This window comes from Schistocerca nitens, chromosome 2, assembly GCF_023898315.1.
Source record: "Schistocerca nitens isolate TAMUIC-IGC-003100 chromosome 2, iqSchNite1.1, whole genome shotgun sequence".
NCBI lineage: Eukaryota > Metazoa > Arthropoda > Insecta > Orthoptera > Acrididae > Schistocerca > Schistocerca nitens.
Window position 1 is genome coordinate 325,442,170 of NC_064615.1, and position 13,622 is coordinate 325,455,791.

The window sequence follows — 13,622 nt, forward strand, 5'->3', positions numbered from 1 at the left end:
ATGCAGTTTCTCGTTCTTACCCTCACGGTATCTCTTTCCAGATAGTAAGTAATACTTGTATGTGTATCAAGTTTGGCTGAAATCGATCCAGGGATTTAGGATGAGCTCTTTACCTATCACTTTGCCCGCTTGCACACATATCACAAATATTTAACTAATTTCCCACATATTTATGTGCATAGTTCACCTTTTTATACATAGCGAATTTCACCCTGCAGTTTCTTTTTCACGCAGATAAATGTTTATGACGTCATATCGCCTGAACATTGTGTCGTACAGTGATATAATTCTGTAGGTACTTCCTGTGGTATATGTGAATACTGTCTGTATACTGAATGTGTCGCGAATACAGTTAGCAGTGAAGAAGTAATGAATTAAAGCGTCATGCCCGATGCGGCAGTTTTACTGCATGACCAGCGAAAATGTAGAAAGCGCCAAACGTTTTTCCTTTCATCGTATTGTGTGGATTGTCAACAAGGAAATTTTTTGTAAAGGTTTTAAATTATGTGTAAAGTCTGTTACAAGCCTTTATGTGCTCTCCTTCTCAAATACCGGATGGGTAAAGTCTGGCTGGGTACTCGCGTGTTGTGGGCACACTCCTTTTTCACCCCCACACCTTTGATAGTTTCCTTACGAAACTTTATATCGCTGACGACGCCTACAATATGATGAAAGGAAAAAAGTTTATCGCTTACTACATCTTCGCTGTACATGCAGTAAGACTGCCGCATCAGGCATGACGCTTTAATTTATTACTTCGTTACTACTAACACTTTGCAGACAGTTGCCATATGTAACACCGGACGTACCTGCAAAATTATATCATTGTGCAGCACATAGTTCAGAAGATGCGTCATGAACAATGGGCTGCGTAAAAATAACGTTCGCGAAAACTGACAACGGCCGGGAGAGCTGTGTGCTGACCACATGCTCCTCCTTATCCACATCCCGTGGAGCCTATCATCTGAGGATGACTAGGCGGTCGGTCGGTACAGTTGGCCCTTCCAGGGCCTGTTCGGACGGAAAGTTTGCGTGAAAATCAAATTGCAGGGCGAAATTCGCTAGACGTGCAGGTGAAATATGTGTACAAACACGTACGAAATATGTTAAAAAATATATGAAATATATTTCATGTGTGAATATGTGGTCAAAGTCATAGGTGAAAAGCTCATCGTAAACCCCTGGAACTACTTAAAACATGTTCGGTACAAATGTTATTTACAGTCTGGAAAGAAATAGTGTAGGGATAAGAGCCACCAGTCTCCTATTGGGGAGTGTGTGATAACGAGAGAAGGAGGGAGGGGGGTGGAAATGGACAGATGGCGAGGGGGGGCGAGGAGATGGACAAATATAGGGGAGAGGGATATGGACAGAGAGAGGGGAGAGGGTGAGATGGACGGAGACAGGTGGAGGAAGAGATGGGCAGACAGAGGGGAAGAAGGAAATGGACAGAGAAAGGGCAGGAGAAGGACAGAGAGAGAAGGAGATGGACACAGAAAGAAAAGAAGAGAAGATGAACTGGGAGAGGGCGAGGAGGAGATGGACAGAGAGAGGGGAGGAGGATATCAACAAAGAGAGGGTTGGAGGAGGGAGATGGAGAGGGAGAGGAGGAAATGGACAGAGGGAGCAGGGTCAAATGGATAGAGGGGAGTGGAGCAGATTGACAGAGAGAGGAGGGGGAGGAGCAGATTTACAGAGAGAGGGGAGGGAGGAGATGGATAGAGACAGTGGCAGAAGAAGATAGAGAGCAGACAGAGAGGGTTTTGAGAAGATGGACAGAGGGGAGGTGAAGGAGGTGATGAACAGGGAGAGGTAAAAGGAGGACATGGGCTAATCAAAGGTTGAAATAAATACATGCCAGGCAACGCCGGGTACTCATCTAGTTTTCATAATGTGTATGGATGTAGAAGTAGGTTCCAGGATGTTATGCTATGGTCCAATGAATTTCTTGTTGAAACCCAGCGTTTTGTTCCCATCTCTGGAGAACATCAAGACATCGGAGGCCCGATGCACACCCTGGTTTGCTACCGTCTGAAGAAAAATTACCTTTTTCGAGTGCTAAAGGGTAGAGGTGTGACGTCACATGTTTTGAAAACTCGAACACAGTTGGCCGTTGTCGATTGCTGTCCTCCTCAGTTGCTGTCATCCAGTGGTGGAGGATGTGTACACATCTTCTGCAGCCCTGTAATCGAGGTGCCATTCAGTTTTACAACCACCCCCTTCGGATAAAAATCATTGGGGAGTTTAATAATTTCCGCTGTCTCTCCACCTAGTTTTTCATAGTATCCAACTGTGGCTGCCAGTATGTAAGTCTTATCAAATCGAATCCGGAGGTCTCCAGTATGCAAAACAACTGATAGTTTCTCCAATTCGACAGTTGTCTTTGTGTTATAGTCGTTCTTCGACTGTTCTTTTAGTACCCACTTGCATGTCTGTATAACTACACAGAATCTTGGAGTTCCTGATTTTTACAGTGGTCTGCGAGCATCCTTGGTCGACTTTAGGTGTCCCTTATCTTTCGGGTCGGTTTGTAAATCACAACGATATTTCGTTTCCACAAGATCTTTCCTAAGGGTAATTACCGTCTTTAATGAACGGCAGGAAGACCTTGGATTTTGCAGACTGTTAGGACGGTTGTAGTGGCCAGGGTGGGTAAAGCGGCCGCTTCGTTATATTATTTTGCAGTCTGCTGTAGCCTAGTGGCGAACATTTCAAGGTACTGAAAGAGACTTCTTTGGTTTTTTCAGCGAGTTTCGTGGGGATAGTAGCATGCGCTCATCTGCAGTGGAATATCTTATTTTTTCTCTGATGTAAGGCAAGTGAGACATATATATATATATATATATATATATATATATATATATATATATATATATATATATATATATATACTCCTGGAAATTGAAATAAGAACACCGTGAATTCATTGTCCCAGGAAGGGGAAACTTTATTGACACATTCCTGGGGTCAGATACATCACATGATCACACTGACAGAACCACAGGCACATAGACACAGGCAACAGAGCATGCACAATGTCGGCACTAGTACAGTGTATATCCACCTTTCGCAGCAATGCAGGCTGCTATTCTCCCATGGAGACGATCGTAGAGATGCTGGATGTAGTCCTGTGGAATGGCTTGCCATGCTATTTCCACCTGGCGCCTCAGTTGGACCAGCGTTCGTGCTGGACGTGCAGACCGCGTGAGCGACGCTTCATCCAGTCCCAAACATGCTCAATGGGGGACAGATCCGGAGATCTTGCTGGCCAGAGTAGTTGACTTACACCTTCTAGAGCACGTTGGGTGGCACGGGATACTTGCGGACGTGCATTGTCCTGTTGGAACAGCAAGTTCCCTTGCCGGTCTAGGAATGGTAGAACGATGGGTTCGATGACGGTTTGGATGTACCGTGCACTATTCAGTGTCCCCTCGACGATCACCAGTGGTGTACGGCCAGTGTAGGAGATCGCTCCCCACACCATGATGCGGGTGTTGGCCCTGTGTGCCTCGGTCGTATGCAGTCCTGATTGTGGCGCTCACCTGCACGGCGCCAAACACGCATACGACCATCATTGGCACCAAGGCAGAAGCGACTCTCATCGCTGAAGACGACACGTCTCCATTCGTCCCTCCATTCACGCCTGTCGCGACACCACTGGAGGCGGGCTGCACGATGTTGGGGCGTGAGCGGAAGACGGCCTAACGGTGTGCGGGACCGTAGCCCAGCTTTATGGAGACGGTTGCGAATGGTCCTCGCCGATACCCCAGGAGCAACAGTGTCCCTAATTTGCTGGGAAGTGGCGGTGCGGTCCCCTACGGCACTGCGTAGGATCCTACGGTCTTGGCGTGCATCCGTGCGTCGCTGCGGTCCGGTGCCAGGTCGACGGGCACGTGCACCTTCCGCCGACCACTGGCGACAACATCGATGTACTGTGGAGACCTCACGCCCCACGTGTTGAGCAATTCGGCGGTACGTCCACCCGGCCTCCCGCATGCCCACTATACGCCCTCGCTCAAAGTCCGTCAACTGCACATACGGTTCACATCCACGCTGTCGCGGCATGCTACCAGTGTTAAAGACTGCGATGGAGCTCCGTATGCCACGGCAAACTGGCTGACACTGACGGCGGCGGTGCACAAATGCTGCGCAGCTAGCGCCATTCGACGGCCAACACCGCGGTTCCTGGTGTGTCCGCTGTGCCGTGCGTGTGATCATTGCTTGTACAGCCCTCTCGCAGTGTCAGGAGCAAGTATGGTGGGTCTGACACACCGGTGTCAATGTGTTCTTTATTCCATTTCCAGGAGTGTATATACAGGGTGCTCCATTAACAGTGACCGGGCCAAATATCTAACGAAATAAGCATCAAACGAAAAAACTACAAAGAACGAAACTCGTCTAGCTTGAAGGGGGAAACCAGATGGCGCTATGGTTGGCCTTCTAGATGGCGCTACCATAGGTCAAACGGATATCAATTGCGTTTTTTTAAAAATAGGAACCCCCATTTTTTATTACATATTCGTGTAGTACGTAAAGAAATATGAATGTTTTAGTAGGACCACTTTTTTCGCGTTGTGATGGATGGCGCTGTAATAGTCACAAACGTGTAAGTACGTGGTATCACGTAACATTCCGCCAGTGCGGATGGTATTTGCTTCGTGATACATTACCCGTGTTAAAATCGACCGTTTAACAATTGCGGAAAAGGTCGATATCGTGTTGATGTATGGCTATTGTGATCAAAATGCCCAACGGGCGCGTGCTATGTATGCTGCTCGGTATCCTGGACGACATCATCCAAGCGTCCGGACCGTTCGCCGGATAGTTATGTTATTTAAGGAAACAGGAAGTGTTCAGCCACATGTGAGACGTCAACCATGACCTGCAACAAATGATGAAGCCCAAGTAGGTGTTTCAGTTGCTGTCGCGGCTAATCCGCATATCACTAGCAGACAAATTGCCCGAAAAATCGGGAATCTCAAAAACGTCGGTGTTGAGAATGCTACATCAACATCGATTGCACCCGTACCATATTTCTATGCACCAGGAATTGCTTGGCGACGACTTTGAACGTCGTGTACAGTTCTGCCACTGGGCACAAGAGAAATTACGGGACGATGGCAGATTTTTTGCACGCGTTCTATTTAGCGACGAAGCGTCATTCACCAACAACGGTAACGTAAACCGGCATAATATGCACTACTGGGCAACGGAAAATCCACGATGGCTGCGACAAGTGGAAAATCAGCGACCTTGGCGGGTTAATGTATGGTGCGGCATTATGGGAGGAAGGATAATTGGCCCCCATTTTATCGATGGCAATCTAAATAGTGATTTCCTACGTAATGTTCTACCGATGGTATTACAAGATGCTTCATAGCATGACAGAATGGCGATGTACTTCCAACTTGATGGATGTCCGGCATATAGCTCGCGTGCGGTGAAGCGGTATTGAATAGCATATTTCATGACAGGTGAATTTGGTCGTCGAAGCACCATACCATGGCCCACACGTTCACCGGATCTGACGTCCCCGGATTTCTTTCTGTGGGGAAAGTTGAAGGATATTTGCTATCGGGATCCACCGACAACGCCTGACAACATGCGTCAGTGCATTGTCAATGCAAGTGCGAATATTACGAAAGGCGAACCACTCGCTGTTGAGAGGAATGTCGTTACACGTATTGCCAAATGCATTGAGGTTGACGGACATCAATTTGAGCATTTATCGCATTAATGTGGTATTTACAGGTAATCACGCTGTAACAGCATGCGTTCTCAGAAATGATAAGTTCCACATTGGAACAACCGAAATAAAATGTTCAAACGTACCTACGTTCTGTATTTTAATTTAAAAAACCTACATGTTACCAACTGTTCGTCTAAAATTGTGAGTCATATGTTTGTGACTATTACAGCGCCATCTGTCACAAAGCGAAAAAAGTGGTGCAACTAAAACATTCATATTTCTTTACGTACTACACGAAAATGTAATAAAAAATGGGGTTCCTATTTTGAAAACCGCAGTTGATATCCGTTTGACCTATGGCAGCGCCAACTAGCGAGCCAACCATAGCGCTATCTGGTTTCCCCCTTCAAGCTAGACGAGTTTCGTTCTTTGTAGTTTTTTTCGTTTGACGCTTATTTCGTGAGATATTTGGCCCAGTCACGAGCAATGGACCACCCTGTGTACAGTGTCAGTTAATTGCTTCAACGCTGGTAAAACGTTGTATTTTAGCCTTCGAAACCACCTGTTTATGAATTACCTAGGTTATGTAATTTCATATTCAAGCAACATTTAGCGTAACGGCGCCCAGTCGGACGTAGTGGCCAGCCGCCTGACGGGGCAATGTGGCCACATGCCGTATATTTTCTAATGTATTTACCTCGTTTCAAGACGAGGGAACTCATTATAAGCCAAGAGTGTGTCATAAAATAGGTATACAAAGGTATTAGTGTCCTAACAACTTGGTTAAAAGCTACGTTCTCTTATTACAGGTGTATGCTTAGAGGCCATCAATTTATTTCAGATCTTTACAAAAACCTTGGGATTCTAATGCTATGCATCAGGAATTGGATGCTGTAAAAAAAGAAAAAGATACCATTTGCTACAGCAGCCAAACTATACAGTGTCTCAAGTAAAACACTTAAGAGTTATTATAAAAAGTGCGATGCTGTTGGAGACGAGTAGATTCTTGGGAATTGAGATGTGTATCCAACAATGAGCAAGAGGAAGAGCCCTTAACCATATTTTTGACATTGAACTAAGATATTATGGCTGATAAGTAATTAATTTGTGCCACTTGGCATTTCAGCTTGCTGAGCGGAATGATCTGCCATACGTACTCAACAAGGAAAAAAAAGGATTGGGCGACACATTTTAGAAAGAGACATCCGAACATAAGGCTTAGAAAACCAGCTTCCCCTTCATCTGAGTCTTAGTTTGCCTTTTATCTGTCTGTGGCTACCTTTCCCTTCCTAATCAGCAGAGTGACCATTTTGTAAACTTTCACTGAAGCTCAGTTTTCTACTAAAAAAGGAGGATTTGAATAATAATGCGACTGTTTAGTAGTTAAAGAATATATACACTTAAAACTTCCGGGCTGATAGGCCGTGGTCGAAGTATAAAACTCTCCCCTGACGTTTCGTCTTCGATTGCGGGAGACATCCTCGGAGGTACAGCGGCGAACTGCGAAGATAACTCGAGGAAGCGCTAACTATATAGGCAGTACAGAGGGCGCCACTGTCCATCACGTGGCGTCGGCTATGAGATTGTCTCTGGTAATGCCAACATTCTCGATTGAAAGTAATCGATCGTCACGCTTGCGGTGCAACGCTGACATCCAAATTTTATCCAGTTTAACACCTTCGTCTTTCCTGTTAAAATTATTACGGTGTTTATCAATGTCAATAGCCTCTCTATACAAACGTGCATAATAATGCGAGGTTTTTGATATGACGCTCGTCTCGCTGAATTTTATTTCATGATCACCTTCCTGGTAAACATGTTCCGCTACGGCCGACTTATCTGTGTGACCAAGGCGGCAATTCCTCTTATGTTCAACATGACGGGTGTTCACACTTCTCTTCATGGTACAGATATAAATCTGTCCACAACTACTCCTTGTAGTTACATTACACCTGTTGTACAGTTAACAATAAATGTGCAGATATTCCACGGTCATCTTTAATGCATTTGTATTCTCTTGCTTGGTTGGTTAGTTTGGGGTATAAAGGGACCAAACTAGAGGCTCATCAGTCCCTTTTTCCGCATGCAAACAAGTCATAAGGTAAAACAGTTCCGAAAAGGAGTTGGGGAAAGCAAAATGGCGTAAAACTAACGGAGAACCACATCGAAAGAGAAAAATGAAAACAGCGAACCAAAAGGGAAAAACGTACACCAAAAGGAAAAGTAGAGGAAGGTATTAAAATCATAGAGCAGATGACCTGCGCTGGGCGGTAACAATAATATGGAAGAACATGTTATGTTGTTTGTCTTAGAGCCTCAGCACGTTCCCTAATGAGGGCAGCGGCCTCTATCATGAGACCAAGCAGTTCACCTCACAAATTCATCTTTCGTTTGTACATCTCAGATTTCATCCAACCTCATAATCAAAAATCTAATGGAGTAAGGTGCAGCAATCTCGGTGGCAAGTTAACTGTACTACCACGACCAATCCAGCGGTTAGGTTAAGTACGGGTGAGATGTTCCCTCACAAGTCTGGTAAAATGTGGAGGGGATCTGTGATGCAGGAGGTTCGCTGCAGTCCGCCTGGCCGAAGGAACGTCCTTAGGGTGTTCAACAAACGATTTTTCCAAAAGATGCAAGAAATTATGTCTCGTCATTTGCTCTTCTAAACTGACTGTACCTGATACCGCCGCACCAATCATTGATCGAAAAACGACCTTGGAAATTGGTTTCCGCTGTAGCGTGTGGATTTTCCTGCGACCATCGATGATTATTACGGTGTTGTTGATTCCATTCCGTGTAAACATGGCTTCATCTGTGAATAGTACTCATGGAAGTAAGTGATAAAATTCAAATCTTGTAGCATGCCGCCAGTTTGAAGATTGTGGACATATAGTATATTAAACGCGTACAACTATTCCGCACGTAATGATCATCATACATCTGTTCGTGGGACCCCGATAGGTGCAGAAAGTCGCAGTGTGCTGGTAGTAGCATTACCCTGCACCATTTCAACAACGTGTTGCTGTTCCTGCACTGGTTGTTGAACTACACGTCCAGAAGAAAAATGTGAACCTAGGAATAATACCTGTTTCACGGGGTGAACGTGACAAAGGTTCAGTGGTAAAAAATGATCATTACAGCTATCTAGTTAATAATGAAAGAAATAATGATAGCATACACTTCTTCGTTTGTAGGCTGTGTGCCAAATGTCCCGAATTAAATCTGAAATTTTTAATAGGATCTAGTCGAGTAGGCATTTGTGACGCAGTAGGTGGTTATGTGACTGTAGAAGGAGACTTTAAGTTGGATTGCACCATTAATAACATTTGACAGAAGTATCCTACGTGCTGGCACTGAGTTTCACTCTCTTCCGTCTTATTACTTCTGCAACAATCCCCAATGAAACACTGCATGTGCACTCACTATACTAACTCAAAAGATACAGATACCGCCGGCCGCTGTGGTAGAGCGGTTCTAGGTGCTTCAGTCTGGAACCGCGCGACCGCTACAGTCGCAGGTTTGAATCCTGCCTCGGGCATGGATGTGTGTGATGTCCTTAGGTTAGTTAGGTTTGAGTAGTTCTAAGTTCTAGAGGTCTGATGACCTCAGATGTTAAGTCCCATAGTGCTCAGAGCCATTTGAACCATTTTTTGATACAGATACTCATTCGCCGATAACAATGAACCTGCCCCATCTTCACCATTTCCCCTAGACAGCCTATTGGATCCCACGTATATTTGCAATACTTAGTATCAGTAGAAGTTATTACAGTCAAATGGTCATGTAACTGTGTCACTGCCTAAACCGGTTTCTGCTTATAATTTAATTAGAACAGCCCTAGTATAAATCTTGGAGTAAGGCTGACTCAGAATACACGTAGGGTCACTATTTACGTGAGGCTCCTACCATACTGGTACATTGAATCATCTGGTTGGAGTCTTACGTAAATCATATTCTGACGTAGACGCCAAGAAGTAGGCATGGGCCAAAAAATTACTTAGTCGAAACCGAATTAGCGATTGAAAAATTTACTTGTTTATTTCACAGGAAAAAACTTTATTGTTGCAAATAATATACTAACAAGGGAACCTCCACATCGCAGCCCCCTCAGATTTAGTTATAAGTTGGCACAGTGGATAGGCCTTGAAAAACTGAACACAGATCAATTGAGAAAACAGGAAGAAGTTGTGTGGAACTGTGAAAAAATAAGCAAAATATTCAAACTGAGTAGTCCATGGGCCACATAGGCAACATCATGGACAATGTGAGCTCAGGAACGCCGTGGTCCCGTGGTGGTGTGAGCAGCTGCAAAACGAGAGGTCATTGGTTCAAGTCTTCCCTCGAGTGAAAAGTTTACTTACTTTGTTTTTGCATAGTTATTATCCGTCCGTTCGTTCGTTCATTGACGTCTCTGTTCACTGTAATAAGTTTAGTGTCTGTGTTTTGCGACCACATCGCAAAACCGTGCGATAAGTAGACGAAAGGACGTGCCTCTCCAATGGGAACCGAAAACATTTGATCGCAAGGTCATAGGTCAACCGATTCCTCCACAGGAAAACACATCTGATATATTCTATACGACACGGCATGTGCGTCACATGACAGGAATATGTTGTCGACCCACCTAACTTGTACACTTGGCGAATGGGTAAAAAGATTCTTCTACCTTGCCCGATTTAGGTTTTCTTGTGGATGTGATAATCACTTCCAAAAAAGTGATGAAAACATAAGAGTTTGTCACATGAACTGAAAATAAAAAATTAAACTATTCACTCGATGGAATATTTGAACCAAGGACCTCTCGTTCCGCAGCTGCTCACGTTACCACGAGACCACGGCGCTCCTGCGTTTCGAGTGTCCTTGATGTTTCATATGTTTCCATGAACTACTCAGTTTGTATATTTTGCTTATTTTTTCACAGTCCACACAACTTCTTCCTGTTTTCTCAATTGATCTGTGTTCAGTTTTTCAAGGCCTATCATCTGTGCCAACTTATAACTAAATCTGGATGGAGAGGTTCCCTTGTAAGTACTGCTCTTCGCCAACAGTGTGGCAATTATGAAAAATACTGAGTATTAAGGATTTGGTCATTATTTCGGGTATTAATAAATCTGGATACTACGAAGCAAGTCCGTGACAAAAAGCTATAATACGATGCTTGTGGAATTTACATTAATTATAAACATGGACATGGACTAACAAGAACAGAAGAGAATCGAAATATTTTAGATGTGGTCCTACAGAAGAATGTTGAAAGTTAGGTGGACTCTTACTGTAAGCCGGCTGCTGTGGCCAAGCGGTTCTAGGCGCTTCAGTCAGGAACCCCGCCGCTGCTTCGGTCGCAGTTTCGAATCCTGCCTCGGGCATGTATGTATGTGATGTCCTTAGGTTAGTTAGGTTTAAGTAGTTCTAAGTTCTAGGGGACTGATGACCTCAGATGTTAAGTCTCATCGTGCTTAGAGGCATTTGAACCATCTTACTGTAAGGATTGAGGGGCTCTCCGCAGAATCGAGGGGGAAAGGAATATATGGAAAACACCTGTTAAGACATCAGGGAATAAGTCCATGATACTAGAAGGAGCTGTAGAGAGTACAAACTGAAGAGGAAAACAGCGATTGGAATACATCCAGCAAATAATTGGTACTCTGAGGTGAAAAGTTTGCACAGGAGAGGAATTCATGGCGTGCCGTATCAAAGCAGTCAGAAGACTGAAGACAAAAAAAAAAAAAGCGCTTTGTGGAACAGGTGTTACCAGCCGTATTCTGCTGACATGTTTCACATCCATGAGGGTTTGCACAGTATTGGTCTGCGGAATTAACGGTGAATGTAACGTATTTTAAATTGATATCAATGTGCATCTACAGTCTTACGCATACTTCTATATGCACACTTTGCTGACTTTACAGACGTACAGTCTGCAACGCGTGGTGGGCTGCAGCTGGACTGATTTTCACAAGGCGACAGACCGACGCAACCTGTCGCTTTCCCCTCCCTCTCGGAGCGTGGCGTGTTGTTGCATGTGCGGCCTGTTCGCGGTGCACTGACCGCTGGGAGCCGCAACAGGTTAACGACTAAACACTCGATCGCTGGTTCTACGTCACGAGGCCGCTCGTTCACCGCCACCTGCCACCAAGGGCACCGCACCGAACGGGCAGGCGAGGAACTGCAAGTCGGGCGCGACGCCCAGTCACACTCACATCCTGCTGCCTCTTTACTGTGCAATTATAATTTTGTCAAATCTTTGTATATTCATTTTTCAATAAGTATTTATGGCTGCAAATCAATTCTCAGAAAGAGGGCATAGTGGTCCACTTCCACGAGTAACGACACACACAGTATGGTCGTATCGCTCTGTGTGTCGGCTAAGAGACCAGCCCATAGGCTAGAAACGACCCGTCTTATGCATAAAGATGGCGGGTTATTACAAAGAGTAGCAGCAGTGAAAAGAAAGTGTCTCTTTTAAACATCACAGCGCACGCGAGGGCTCGACATAAGTGTCAATGTTCGGCACTGCGATTCTCATTTGGATCTTCAAATCCTTTACCTGAACCCATGAGACGCTATAGTTACACTCTCACGACTTGTCCTACATCCGACGTCTACAACAGTTTAACCCGTATCATAGGTAGTGTGTGTGTGCACTGCCGAAGTACGCTCCTTGTCATTAAAATTGGAACATAGTGACGGCGGCATGCAACAAACACGAAATTGCAGTAAAGTGTACGGTATGCTTGGATATGCAAATGATCAGCATTTCAACGAACCCATACAAATGAGGAATGTGCAACGCCATCTAGTGTAGATGGCGTTACACATTTCTGATTTGTGCGGGTTCGTTTAAATGCTAATCATTAGTTTCTTGTACAGCACCACGATGAGCGTAACCCTGTGTGGTGGCTCGGAGGAGAATCAAGGTTACCAGGTTGCATTCTACATCTACATATGTATTCCGCAAGCCACAGTACGGTACGTGGAGGAGGGTACCTTTAACACTACTAGGCATTTACTTTCCTGTTACACTCGCAAATAGAGTGTGGTATAAACGATTGCTTATGTGCCTCTCTCTTCTTCTTCTGTAGTGGTCAATCCAAGGATTGGTTTGCAACAGCTACAATGGCAGCTTGTCTCCATTCTGTGCGTCTTTCAGCTTTTCTCTTCATTTCTTTATAGGTGTTACATCCCACATCTTTCACGATTTGATCCATGTACCTCAGCCGTGGTCTTCCTCTTGGTCTTTTTCCCTCGACATATCCTTCTATGATTGTGTTCAGGAGTCTTTTATGTCTGAATAGATGGCCTGTAAATTGCACTCTTCTTTTAACAATGAAACTCCAGAAGCTTCTCTTCTCACCTGCTCTTTCCAGAACCACTTCGTTTGTGACCTTGTCGATACATTTGATTTTGAGCACGCGTCTATAGCACCACATTTCAAAAGAATTTAGCTTCTGGTCTTTCTCTGTCCCGAGAGTCCATGTTTCGCACCCATAGCATGCCACACTCCACACATGATTTCAAAAATCTTTTCCTGTTTTCAAGGCTGATGCTCTTAGATGTTAAGATATTTTTCTTCTTGTTAAAAGCATCCTTTGCTTGAGCAATTCTACTTGTCACTTCTGCCTTGCTCCTTCCATCCCTGGTAATACTACTGCCCAGATAAGTAAATTTATCAACTTGTTCGAGCAGTTCATTGCCTACGTGAACTTGGACTTTCACTTGATCTTTTTTGTCGGATGACATTACTTTTGTTTTTGCTTTATTAATTCTCATATTATATTATTCCCCCATAACTTTATCCATTCTATTCAGTAGGACTACAAGATCTTCTTCACTTTCAGCTAGGACACCTATATCATCGGCATATCTTATCATATCTATTCGTTGGCCATTAATTACTACACCTGTCTGTCAATTCTCCCTTACTTTTTTCAGC

General features: G+C 44.4%; 1 protein-coding gene across 1 annotated transcript in view; it reads left to right on the forward strand.

The window, feature by feature from the left end:
- The window catches only part of LOC126234390 (uncharacterized), a 151,935-nt gene that overhangs the window by 20,690 nt on the left and 117,623 nt on the right, over nucleotides 1-13,622 (forward strand). The window lies entirely within an intron of this gene.